The sequence below is a fragment of the Bufo bufo genome, chromosome 1 (assembly GCF_905171765.1).
Source record: "Bufo bufo chromosome 1, aBufBuf1.1, whole genome shotgun sequence".
NCBI lineage: Eukaryota > Metazoa > Chordata > Amphibia > Anura > Bufonidae > Bufo > Bufo bufo.
This window is the reverse complement of record NC_053389.1, coordinates 36,132,418-36,145,838: the sequence shown is the minus strand read 5'-3', so window position 1 is coordinate 36,145,838 and position 13,421 is coordinate 36,132,418. Positions and strand designations below refer to the sequence as shown.

Below are 13,421 nucleotides of genomic sequence, written 5' to 3'. Positions count from 1 at the left end.
TTTGTAGGAAGTCTGCACAACATCTGTTGAAGTGTGAAATATGCAGAAATGTGAGAGTGAAGTTTGGAAGCAATTCTTGTAGTTCTGTACAACCGGGAATCCCTCCGCTCGGGAATAGATTTGAGACTGTTACGTGTGCTAGTTGGTCCCACATGGGTTTCAAGGTCAAAGATTCTCTGCCAACGACCACAGGTATTAGGCTGGAAGGCAATAATGGCAAGATTTTAGGAGCTAGAGAAGGTGAGAGTGAGGTCCAGGCATTAGAAGCACCTTTGAAAAGTAGGTTATTGTCAAGTGGGTTATACTTATTACGTACTTTAGAGAGAATCCACATATCACGCAATAAATCTCCTTTGTAAGCCCTTGCAGACCACTGGAATATGTTCTGCTGTTCAGAGAAGCCAGTCAAATTGATCCATCTTCTCAATTGAATCGCCTTATATAGTGTTTGCACATCTGGCAAACCTATCCCTCCTTTCCCCGAAGGTCTAACTAGGAGTTCATGTGCCAAACGAGGGCGTTTCTGTTTCCATATATAACTCGAGAACAGTGATCTTAATTTAGCAAAGAAAACTTGTGGCAATGCAATCGGTAACATTTGCATCTTATATAAGACCCTGGGAAGGATATATGTTTGAATGACATTTTTCCTGCCAAACCATGAGATCAGAGGAATATCATAGTCTGAGAGGATTTTTTGGATTTCCGTAAGGAGCGGACGAAAGTTCATATCATATAATTTATGTATGGACGAGGGGATATGTACACCTAGGTATTTGAGGGAAGAAGGGGACCACACAAAAGGCGAGATGCCTTTGACTCTCAAAAGATTTTGTTTGGTGAGGGAAATATTTAGTAACTCCGATTTCGTGACATTCACTTTGAAATTTGACACTTCCCCAAAAACTTCAAACAGATCAACCAGACAGGGCAGCCCCACCTCTGGCTCAGGCAGTAGAAACAGTTAGTCGTCTGCAAAGGCTAAAGCTTTCAGTTCCCCTTCAGGAGTAGGAAAGCCCTTAATGCGCAAATGTTGTCTTACTCTTTGTAGCAACGTTTCCATTACCAGTACAAATAAAGTGGGGGAGAGAGGACAGCCCTGCCTGGTACCGTTCGCTATCTCAAAGGGAGGCGACAGATAATCATTAACCAGAAGAGAGGCCGATGGATGAGAGTAGAGCGAAAAAATCGCTTCTATGAAGGCAATTGGAAAGCCAAACTTTATGAGAGTAGAGTGCATAAAGAGCCAATTAACTCTATCAAAGGCCTTCTCGGCATCTACTCCGAGAAGGACCAATGATTTAGCTTCTGTATGTGCTCGATGTATCGCTGTGAGTAGTTTAATCGTATTGGTCCTCCTCTCCCTCCCCGGGACAAAACCCGATTGTTCTTCACCTACTGTATCAGGTGCGGCAGGAGTTTCTTTATTCTTAAGGACAAAAGCTTAGCCCAAATTTTCAGGTCTAAATTTAGAAGTGATATGGGTCTATAACTCCCACATTCTTCTGGGTTCTTCCCTTCTTTTGCTATAAGGGTAATATGAGCCTCTTGAGACTGCTTAGGCCATGGGTCACCTCTAAACAATGAGGAGCAAAGATCTAAAAGGTGAGGCATGAGCACATCTTGGAATTTTTTGTAATAAAGCAATGGGAGCCAATCCGGTCCTGGGCTTTTTCCTGGGGGGAAGGAGGCGAGGACCATAGATACTTCTTTTTGTGTGATAGGGGTGAGAAGGGAATTTATCATAGCTTGGTCTAGCTTTGGCAAGGAGATGTCTTGTAAGAAGTTATCTGTCAAGATTTTCTTCTGATTTTCGCTGTGTGTCGTATTTGCTTTATCTATATTATATAGTGCTGAGTAATACTTGTGGAATGCTTCTGCCATCTCTGGAAGAGACGAAGTTGCCTTACCCATGTGGTCCCTAATTTTATGAATGTGTTGCTTAGCTTTCTCCTTCTTAAGCAAAGCAGACATAAGCTTCCCACCTTTGTTTCCATGGGCATATATCTTATGTCTAAAATGCAGGTAAGCCTTGGCAGATTTATTTTGTAGATGAGTGAGGAGCTTTTCTCTCAAGACTCTCAGTTTCTCTTGCGTTACACGTAAGCTGGAATTTTTATGTTCTTTCTCTAGAATAGTTATCTGTTCTAGCAGCTCATCTGTGACTTTTTGCCTTTCCTTTTTTAATTTAGATCCCCAGGAGATAAATATGCCCCTAACAAAAGCCTTATGAGATTCCCAAATTATTGGGCTCTTTGGGCCTGAGTTTTTGTTTAATTCGAAGAAAACAGTAAGTTGCGATTGTATATCCATAAATGCTTTAGTGTTTTCTAGAATCTGCTCGTTAAGGCGCCATCTCCATGTTGTGGGAACAACGTCAGCTAAGGTAAGGGATAAATGGACCGGTGCATGGTCTGATATAGTTATAACCGAGATACCTGTGGTCGTTACCCGTGGTAGCAGAGATGCGTGGACCATTAAATAATCCAACTTTGATGCGAGTTATGTACTGAAGAGAAATATGAGTAGTCCCGAGCGGAGGGATTCTGTAGCCGCCAGATGTCTGAAAGAGAAAGTTCAGAGAATTTAGAACGCAATTTAGCTAATGCACGTTGAGAAACGCCAGACTTATTAGTTGAGGAGTCCAGCGAGGGATTCAAAGTTACATTCAAGTCTCCTCCCAAAATTATGGGGCCGTCTGCAAATAGTTTAAGTTTGTCTAAGGTGTCTATAAGCCAAGAAACCTGCCCGTGGTTGGGAGCATACAAATTTGCCAAAGTAAGTTTGGTATTATATATTTGAACTCTCAGAAATAGTATTCTACCTTCTAGGTCTGTGAACTGTTTCAGAATTTTGATAGGGATAGATTTGTGTACTGCTATAGATACGCCCTTAGAGGCTGAGGTAGCATGACATGAGTGATACCAATTTGTAAAGTATTTGGAGGGTAACTTGGGGATTTTGTTTTTCTTAAAATGAGTCTCTTGCAAGAAGAGAATGGAGGCTTTAAGTTTCCTGAGCATGTCCAGTATATGATGTCTTTTATTAGGGGTATTGTAACGGTCGCGTACACACACACACACAGGGGGGAGGGAAGTGACCACTGCGCTCCACCCTTACCCCTGGCCCTGCCTACTTGCCTCGCGAGTCCTAATGACAGGGGAAAACTGGACGGCAATCCCTAACTTGGAATAAGTGCAGGGATGACAGACAGACAAACAACAGGACGTGAACGGACCGAGTCAATACCAGGAAAGCTGCAAAGTACAAATGGAGCAAGCAGAGAATTGTCAGGAGAAGCCGGGGTCATAAATACCAGGAGAGCAGAGAAGTACAAGAGGAGTCCTAAGAGAGTAGTCAGGTGGGAGCTGAGGTCACAATACCAGGACGGATGCGCAGTACAGGAGGAGCAGGCAAAAGGATGGTCAGGGAACAGGATCAGGTAAGTATTCAGCAGTCCAACAAATAGCCAGGAACCTAGAAATTAACAGGCAACCTGTAGCCAGCAGGCTGCCTGTATTTATAGTGGGGAGTGAGGGTCATGTGACGTGGCCAGCGTCACATGACCGACAGACCAACCAGTCGAGCACCGAGTGATCAGCTCGGCACTCAAGGCAGACTAGGAGCAGGGAGCCACACAGCTAGTAAAGCCGCCCTGGGAATGAGGTCAAACACAGAACCTCATTCCAAAAGCTAAGCAACAGTTCTGCGGGCAATGGGGGACCGAGTGCACCTTCGGAACCCCGTGACAGTACCCCCCCTTTTACGAGGGGCCACTGGACCCAAGACTTCAGGCGATGGATTTTCAGGGTGTTCTAAATGAAATTTACGAACAAGTCTAGGAGCATGAACCTCCCTGGCAGGTACCCAAGATCTCTCTTCAGGTCCATACCCCTTCCAGTGAATCAGGTACTGCAAGGAATTACGCACCTTCCTGACATCCACTATTTTAGACACCACATACTCAACAGCATCATTAACAAGAACCGGCGGAGGCGAGGCTTTTGATGGTACTACCGGTTCAAAATATTTTTTAAGTAGAGATTTATGGAACACATTATGAATGTGGAATGACTCGGGCAGCTCCAACCTAAAAGATACCGGGTTAATCACTTCCGTGATCTTATATGGTCCAATAAAACGAGGAGCAAATTTTTTAGAAGTTACCTTGAGAGATAGATTCTTGGAGGACAACCATACTTTATCCCCAACCTGAAAGTTTACCCCCCTTGAACGTCTCCTATCGGCCTTGAGTTTTTGAGAACATTGAGCCTTTTCTAGGTTCGATTGAACCCGGGCCCAAACTGTGCACAGTTCGGAGGAGAGTTTATCTGCTTCAGGGTTAGAGGAGGAGACGGACGACCCAGAATGAAAAAGGGGATGAAAACCATGGTTACAAAAGAAAGGGGAGACCCCAGCAGAAGAATTGACACGGTTATTCTAAGCAAATTCAGCCAACGGAAGGAATTTGACCCATAATTGCTGGTCATCAGCAACATACAACCTCAAGAATTGTTCCACAGACTGATTAAGGCGTTCAGTCTGCCCATTACTCTCAGGATGGTAGGCGGAAGAAAAAGACAATGAAATTTTACATCTTTGACAGAAGGCCCTCCAGAATTTGGACACAAACTGCACACCCCTGTCAGAAACAATATTTTCCGGGATGCCATGTAAACGAACAATCTCTCTCACAAAAATAGACGCCAGGGTTTTAGCATTCGGAAGTTTAGACAGGGGAATGAAATGAACCATCTTGCTAAACCTATCGACCACTACCCAAACCACAGTCTTACCCTCCGCCAGCGGTAGGTCAGTTATAAAATCCATCGAGATATGGGACCAGGGTCTACTGGGAATGGGTAGGGGTCGTAGGTTACCAGCAGGGCTAATCCTAGGTGTCTTGGACCTGGCACAAACCTCACAGGCTGACACGTAGGACTTGACATCCCTAGTTAGAGTGGGCCACCAATAAGATCTAGAAACCAGATCCTTAGTGCCCTCAATACCCGGATGTCCACAAAAGGCAGAATCGTGACACTCACCCAACAGCTGGAGACGAAATTGTACGGGAACAAGCAACTTATCTGTTGGGGTGGATACCGATGCCAGATGTTGTTCAGACCTAATGCGAGCCGAGATATCCTGGGTAAGAGCTGCTAAGAAGATTTTTGCTGGTAGGATGGATTCAGGTGGTACCTCAGTAGGTTGAAAAGCCTGGAAGCTCCGAGATAATGCGTCCGCCTTCACATTTTTACTTCCCGGCCTGAACGTGATGGAAAAAATCAAAACGAGTAAAAAACAGAGCCCATCTGGCTTGACGGGGATTCAACCTCTTAGCAGACTCGAGAAACATAAGGTTTTTATGGTCAGTGACAACAGTTACACAATGTCTTGCCCCCTCCAGGAAATGCCTCCACTCCTCAAATGCCCATTTAATGGCCAGCAGCTCCCTATTCCCTATGTCGTAGTTTCTCTCCGTGGGAGAGAATTTCCTGGAGAAGAAGGCACATGGTCTCAGATTAGTGAGGCTAGCAGGACCTTGTGAAAGGACTGCTCCTACGCCGTCCTCGGACGCATCCACCTCCACAATAAAAGGTTTCTCCTGATAAGGCTGGATCAGAATGGGAGCGCTACTGAATGCCTTTTTTAATTTTTCAAATGAAGAAATGGCCTCAGTAGACCAATTCTCCAAATCCACCCCTTTCTTAGTAAGGTCGGTCAACGGTTTAGCAATTACGGAAAAATTCATAATAAATTTACGATAGTAATTGGCGAAACCTAAGAACCGTTGTAAGGCCTTTAAGGATGAAGGTCTTACCCATTCCTTAATTGCTAGTACCTTACCAGGATCCATCTTGAAGGCGTGAGGAGTCAGAACATGCCCTAGAAACAGAATCTCCTGTACACCAAAGACACATTTCTCTTGTTTAGCGGATAGCTGATTCTCCCTCAACACCTCTAATACTTGTTTAACATGAGACACATGGGATTCGAAGTCAGGAGAAAATATCAAAATGTCGTCAAGATAGACAATAACAAATTTACCTAAGTACTCCCTAAGAATGTCATTCATGAAGTTTTGGAACACAGCTGGGGCATTGCTGAGTCCAAAAGGCATCACTTGATATTCAAAGTGTCCTACCGGAGTATTGAACGCCGTCTTCCATTCGTCTCCCTCCTTGATTCGGATTAGATTGTATGCCCCTTTCAGGTCAATTTTGGAAAACCAGGTTTCCCCCAGAACCTGGTTAAATAAATCCGGAATCAATGGGAGGGAGTATCTATTCTGGACAGTGATTTTATTTAATCTCCGGTAATCGATACATGGCCTAAGACCACCATCTTTTTTCTTAATGAAGAAAAACCCCACCCCCATAGGAGAGACAGAAGGTCTAATATGCCCTTTACCAAGGCTCTCCTTAATATAATCTTCCATAGCCTTGCGTTCGGGCATAGAAAGATTATAAATTCGTCCTTTAGGAAACTTGGCCCCCTCTACTAGCTCTATGGTACAATCATAAGGTCTATGGGGGGGTAGAACCTCCGGGGTTGGTGATAAGAATACATCAGAATATTCTCTAACAACAGAGGGTAAAGTATCAGACTTTACTGAGACCCCAGCCTGTACCACGGACAAGCACGAGTCACACTTAGGCCCCCAACTCACCAACTCCCCATTGGACCAATCTATAGTGGGGTTATGTAGTCGGAGCCAAGGCAACCCTAGTACCACCTCAGCAGGTAGGTTCTCCAGGACTAGAAGCGAACATCTCTCTGAGTGGCACACACCCACGGTTAGAGAAATCTCCGAGGTACATAAGCTCACCGTACCACCAATAAGAGGAGTAGCATCAATAGCCATGACATGGATAGGAGTTGGTAAGGCAAACATAGGAATACCCAATCTTACAGCATACTCAGAGTCAATAAAGCTAGCGGCTGAGCCAGAATCAATAAAGGCCTTACCCGGCCATTTATCTACTCCCAGAGAAATCGTAATGGGTACCGAAAGCTTACATTTAGAAAATTCAGGGTGTACCTGGTCTTTAGGGTGCCTTGTCTTAGGAGACTTGACAGAGAGGACCTTCTTAGGACACTGGTTGATCCAATGGTCAGGATCTCCACAGTAAAAGCATTCTCCACATCTGCGGCAAAGATTCCCTCGGGTCATGCCAACCTGCATGGGTTCCTCGGTGGAGACCTCAGCATTGTCTCTGGGATAGGCCTCTGGCTGGACCACCATCTGGGAAGAGAACTGTTGTTCCTGTCGTCTCTCTCTAACCCGTCGGTCAAGTCGGACAACAAGGGTCATCATCTCCTCTAAGGTCTCTGGAAGTTGATAACTGACCAGAAGATCCTTTAATTTATCAGACAGACCTGACCTGAACTGACTCTTCAGGGCTGGTTCGTTCCATCCTGAGGGGACACACCACCTTCTGAATTGGGTGCAATAATCCTCCGCTGGTAAATTGCCCTGAACCAGTGCCTTTAGAGCCGTCTCGGCTACTAGAGCCCTGTCTGGTTCATCATAGAGGGTACCCAAGGCCTGAAAGAACCCCTCCACAGAATATAAACAACTGGTGCCAGCAGGTAAAGAGAACGCCCAGTCCTGGGGATCACCCTGTAATAGGGAAATGATAATGCCCACCCGTTGACTCTCGGGGCCAGAGGACACGGGGCGCAAACGGAAGTAAAGTTTGCAACTCTCCTTAAAAGAGAGAAACTTCCTCCGGTCTCCAGAAGAGGGTTCTGGGAGCTTAATCTGGGGCTCAAAATGCGTACTGGAGGCCTGAGGAGTGGAAGAACCTTGCCCTAACTCAAAAGAACTGAGTTTTTCCCCTAATTCCTGCACCCTCTGCGTCAGATTAGAGACATGGTCAGTCAGGGTCACCAGAGGATTCATAATACAGTGGTTATTGGGCCTGTTAATCTGTAACGGTCACGTACACACACACACAGGGGGGAGGGAAGTGACCACTGCGCTCCACCCTTACCCCTGGCCCTGCCTACTTGCCTTGCGAGTCCTAATGACAGGGGACAACTGGACGGCAATCCCTAACTTGGAATAAGTGCAGGGATGACAGACAGACAAACAACAGGACGTGAACGGACCGAGTCAATACCAGGAAAGCTGCAAAGTACAAATGGAGCAAGCAGAGAATTGTCAGGAGAAGCCGGGGTCATAAATACCAGGAGAGCAGAGAAGTACAAGAGGAGTCCTAAGAGAGTAGTCAGGTGGGAGCCGAGGTCACAATACCAGGACGGATGCGCAGTACAGGAGGAGCAGGCAAAAGGATGGTCAGGGAACAGGATCAGGTAAGTATTCAGCAGTCCAACAAATAGCCAGGAACCTAGAAATTAACAGGCAACCTGTAGCCAGCAGGCTGCCTATATTTATAGTGGGGAGTGAGGGTCATGTGACGTGGCCAGCGTCACATGACCGACAGACCAACCAGTCGAGCACCGAGTGATCAGCTTGGCGCTCAAGGCAGACTAGGAGCAGGGAGCCACCCAGCTAGAAAGCCGCCCTGGGAATGAGGTCAAACACAGAACCTCATTCCAAAAGCTAAGCAACAGTTCTGCGGGCAATGGGGGACCGAGTGCACCTTCGGAACCCCGTGACAGGTATTTAGGCCCTTTACATTGAAGGTTGCACATCTGATTTCGCTCATAGTCCTGAATATTCCTTATACCTAATACAGGAAGAGTGCAGGAAAGGTCAAGACTTGTTCACAATTTGAACACTTTGTTACCTCCACCCCTGAGTACTAACTCACACAATAACCCATTTATTGGCTTCAAAGATTTGAAGCTCATCTTTTACTTTACTCCTCTCACTCATCTCATCCTCTTTTGTCATCCTTATTGGCCTTCACACTACTTGTGTGTTGAGGCTGGTAGTTTCTTATTCTCACGCTGATATCCTGCAGCTCAGCTCATTCCACCACCAGCTGTAAAAAATGGGTGTCAGACCCCAGCAATCTAATATCAATATCCTTAAGATAAGCAATCAACAGCTACAGGCTGAAACCCCCTTTAAAGGGAGAATTCCGTGATTGTTGTAAAAAAATTAAAATCAGACATCATATAGCACAACAATCTATTTCTAATAAAGGTAAAACCAACCCTGCACCTCACATGGATCCAGAGATCTCCACCTTCACTGCTCCAGTTGCTCTGCTAGATTATCTTCAGCTCGGGGGCGGGGGGGGGGGGGGGGGGGGTGTCCTTTCTGCTACAGCTCTCTCCTTGTAACTGCTAAAGCGTCTAACAGAACATATGGCTGGTGGCAGTTATAGATTTGAACTGAGCGCGTTCGAGGAGCTCAGTGAGACGGACAAAAAAAAAAAAAAAAAGAACAAACAGCAGGTGGCGCTGTACAGATACATTTTATTCTACATCTCAGTGGCTATGCAAATTTTTTTATTACATGAAATGGCGAGAGTTTTCAGATCCAGGTGCTGGTTTGAAAAATTTGGAATATGTTTCGTAACAGAAGCCATTAATGAAGAAGTCAGAAATGATTATAATTTTTGTAATCAGAAACTAATTATAGGTTAATGATTACATAATAATTTGGTCATTACATATGTCACAGTGACAGTCATTATAAACGGTATTTAGGTCACAGGTCACACCCGTATCACCCTTATACCCCCACTGTATATATAATGGAGCGGCAGTAGTATCCCTGCTTCACCTGAAGACCATACTCATCATCATACGTGCATCATCCAGGTAGGTACCAAAGCTTCTACTCTTCCAGACTAAAAGATACTGCCCCCATTGTGAAGGACTGTCCTCAACCTTGGGGAACGTTTTTGGGTGATAACTAAACTCATGGCCACCAAATAAACACAACAAGACCAATGGGTGAAACAAAAACAGTTTCTCACTTATCTTGTTTTTCATGTCTCTGGTGAAAGACCCATAGAGTAGATAGAGTCCTTAGCTAGTGGTGACCCGCTATGGGGCTGGTTCACATCAGCACATGCATATGGCAAATATGAAGTGTCCAGTGCTGTTTGACTCTATCCCATTCCTTCTAGGGGGTAACCGTTATAAGTGCCCATTCAGGTCAGAGGATGCAGGTTTCACTTGAAGAGACTTGAACGTCCTTACTTATTCCACTGGGGCGGGGAGTCATTGACAGATTGACTCCCTATAGAGAAGTCAGAGATGGCTTATTACCGTCCTTACCTTCCTGATGGCTACAGTTACAGGTTCTGTGCTGTAAGAGAGAGCATAAGGTTCACCCCTACCTTCCTCCTTGCACTTTGCCCAATGTACAATAACAGTGGTGGAAATTTACCATTTTTATAGGGGTTGTCCACGCAATCATTCATGGCTTATCCTCCAGATAGGCCATCAGGGTCTGATTGGCAGGGGTCTGACTCCTCTGATGCACTTTAATAGGAGCAGCACTGCAGTAACCAGCTCTGCCCACTGTGAAATGGATGGAGCTGGGTAGTTTAGGCAACAACTTCCAGTTCCAGAGTTACTGCTGCTAATCAGTGAGGTGCAGAGGGTCAAACTCATACTGATCAGACACTGGTGACCTATCCTGATAGGACACCAATAGTAAATTAGTGAACAGCGTCTTTTGCTTCACCGTGAATTATGAGATCTGGGAATAAAACAGGCTTGACAAGGCTTAGGTGTATAAAACTTTAGTATAGTATGATCTCTCATCTCCAACTATTTATTGAAACAAAAACCAACACCAGTGGTGGGTATACCCCCACAAAAATGTCAGGGTCTTAATAACTTGTCAAATGGCCTTGAGCATCAATTATAGCTTGACAACAACAACATCTAATGCTGTTCACAAGTCGTCTTATTGTCTGCTGAGGCATGGCATCCCATTCTTCCTTAAGGGCATCTCTCCAGTCATTGAGGTTCTGGGGTACAGAGTTACGAGCCTCTACACGGAAACTCAGCTGATCCCATACGGTTTCAATGGGATTCAGGTCTGGAGAAAGTGCAGGACACTCCATTTGAGGTCCCCAGTCTCCAGCAGCCTTTCCCTATTGATGCGATCTCAATGAGCTGGCGCATTGTCATTCATGAAGATGAACTTAGGCCTGTGTTGTTTATGCAGTTATTGAAGTAGTATGGGTGTTTTTTACTGGACCATTCAAAAAGTGTAGGGCAGTTCTGTATTGACTAGACACACCTGCCCACACTGTAACACCACCACCAAAAGCTCGTCTGGTGACAACAGAGGCTGATGCAAAACGCTCTTCTTGTTGTCTCCAAAATTGTTTTGGAGGCAATTGGGGCCATCATTTCTTCTCAGCGTGAATCGACTTTCATCAGTGAACAGCACTGAGGCCCACTGTTCCCAGTGTAAATGACAAGTCGATGACACCTGTGCCTGGTGGTGTGGTCAGGCATCATTTCAGGTTGTCTAGCACGCAGACCACGCTGATGTAAATGGTTTTGAATGGTCTGACGTGACACTTGGGTGCCTCGCACCTTCTTCAAATGTGCCTGGAGTTGTGAGACATTCATCATCCAGTTCCACAGGGCATTGTTCACATTGAAGCGGTCTTCCGTGTGGTATGTGGCCAAAGGACGTCCATTTCTATGCCTTTCTGTGACTCTTCCAGTCTCTCCGTATCTCTGATACAACCTGCTGATGACACTCTGTGACACTCTAAGCTCGGTGGCCACTTCAGTCTGAGAACATCCAGCTCGAAGCCTCGCAATGACGAGGTACTGTTCATCAATTGTTCGGTGTCGTTTTTTTGGTCTCATGATGTCAAAATATGAACAGCATGATGAGGAGGACTGTTTAAATACCTATTCTGTTTCAATAGTTTTTATTGAGTTTTTAATTTCAAACAGTTAAAGAAAGTACATTACAGTTTGATTTGTTACAGCGTCAAGCAGAGTACCATTCTAATCAGGTAATCAAAGGAGAATATACATTCCAATATAATACAATTATTCAGAGAACATTATTTTATGTAAAGCATCATCCTATTCTTTATTGTGCTTCAATGAAGCAACCGTCTATTTGGTAATTGCTTTGTGTGGCCAAAAAGTATTGTGTACTGTATGTAAAGTGTAGAAGAAACGGGGTAGATGCGGGTAGAGATAAAATAAACAAAAAGATATATAACTAGAAAGAACTTAGAAAAACCTATTTAGGTCCCTTATGCAAAGGAAAAAATGTTCATCACATCCTAATCTAAGGCTGGGTTCACACCTGAGCGTTTTACCGCGCGTTCCTACGCGCTGTAAAACGCTCAACAAGGAGAAACCAATGATTCCCTATGGGAATGGTTCACACCTGGGCGTTTACAGCGCGTACGATCGCGCTGTAAAACGCCCGACTCCCCAAGAAGTACATGAGCTTCTTTGGGGCGTCTTGTCGCACGTTCCCGTACATAGACTTTCGGGAACGCGCGACAATGGGCGTTCGCTTGTCTCTGTATGCGCGATTGCAAACGCCGGTACAATCGCGCATACAGAGCGCTCCTTTCAGAACGCTCAGGTCTGAACCCAGCGTCATGGCTCATGGACATGAACGTATTTTCTTTTCCGTGTCAGTTTATTTTTTATTTTTTTGCGGACCACATGCAGAACATACACTTCGATGGGTCCGCAAAAAAAACGATAGTTACTCCATGTGCATTCCGTTTCCGTATGTCCGTATTTCTGTTCTGCAAAAAAATAGAGCATGTCCTATTATTGTCTGACAAGGATAGAACTGTTCTATTAGGGGCCAGCTGTTCCGTTCAGCAAAATACGGAATGCACACGGATGTCATCTGTATTTTTTGCGGATCCGTTTTTTGCGGACCGCAAAATACATATGGTCGTGTGCATGAGCCCTAACTGTCTAATAATGAGAAGTACCTAGATGAAGACCACGGTGTCCCAATTCTGTGTATTTATTAAGGCTGGGTTCAGACCTTAGCGTATGGGATGGAGCGCTCTGTATGCGCGTTTACAGACGCGGCTCCGGAACAAGCGAACGCCCATTGTTGCGCGTTCCCGCTGAAGTCTATGTACGGGAACGCGCGACAAGACGCCCCAAAGAAGCTCCTGTACTTCTTGGGGCGTCGGGCGTTTTACAGCGCGATCGTACGCGCTGTAAAACGCTCAGGTGAGAACCCTGCCCATAGGGAAGCATTGGTTCTTGCCTGTTGAGCGTTTTACAGCGCGTAGGAACGCGCTGTAAAACGCTCAGGTCTGACCCCAGCCTAAGTGTATTGTTGCTTCTGGCAATCATTTTTTCAAAGCTACAATTGACATTTACCTTCATTATTATTTGAGACATGTGAGGAGTTGATGAGGATTTCCAATTTTGCGCTATACATTGGAGAGAAGCTGTTAAAATATGACCAGTCCTTTGGGGGACTGAGTACCTATCGATATCAAGTCTAAGCAAAAAAGTCAGGGCTAGGC

At 45.2% G+C, this 13,421-nt stretch overlaps 1 protein-coding gene across 1 annotated transcript in view; it reads left to right on the top strand.

Moving 5' to 3' along the window:
• Positions 1–9,718: 9,718 nt before the first annotated feature.
• Positions 9,719–13,421, top strand: part of LOC120993498 (cysteine-rich venom protein 6-like) — a 29,033-nt gene continuing 25,330 nt past the window's right edge. Inside the window, exon 1 of the mRNA XM_040421997.1 lies at positions 9,719–9,741. The gene's annotated coding sequence lies outside the window, so the exon portion shown is untranslated. The remainder of the gene's footprint in view (positions 9,742–13,421) is intronic.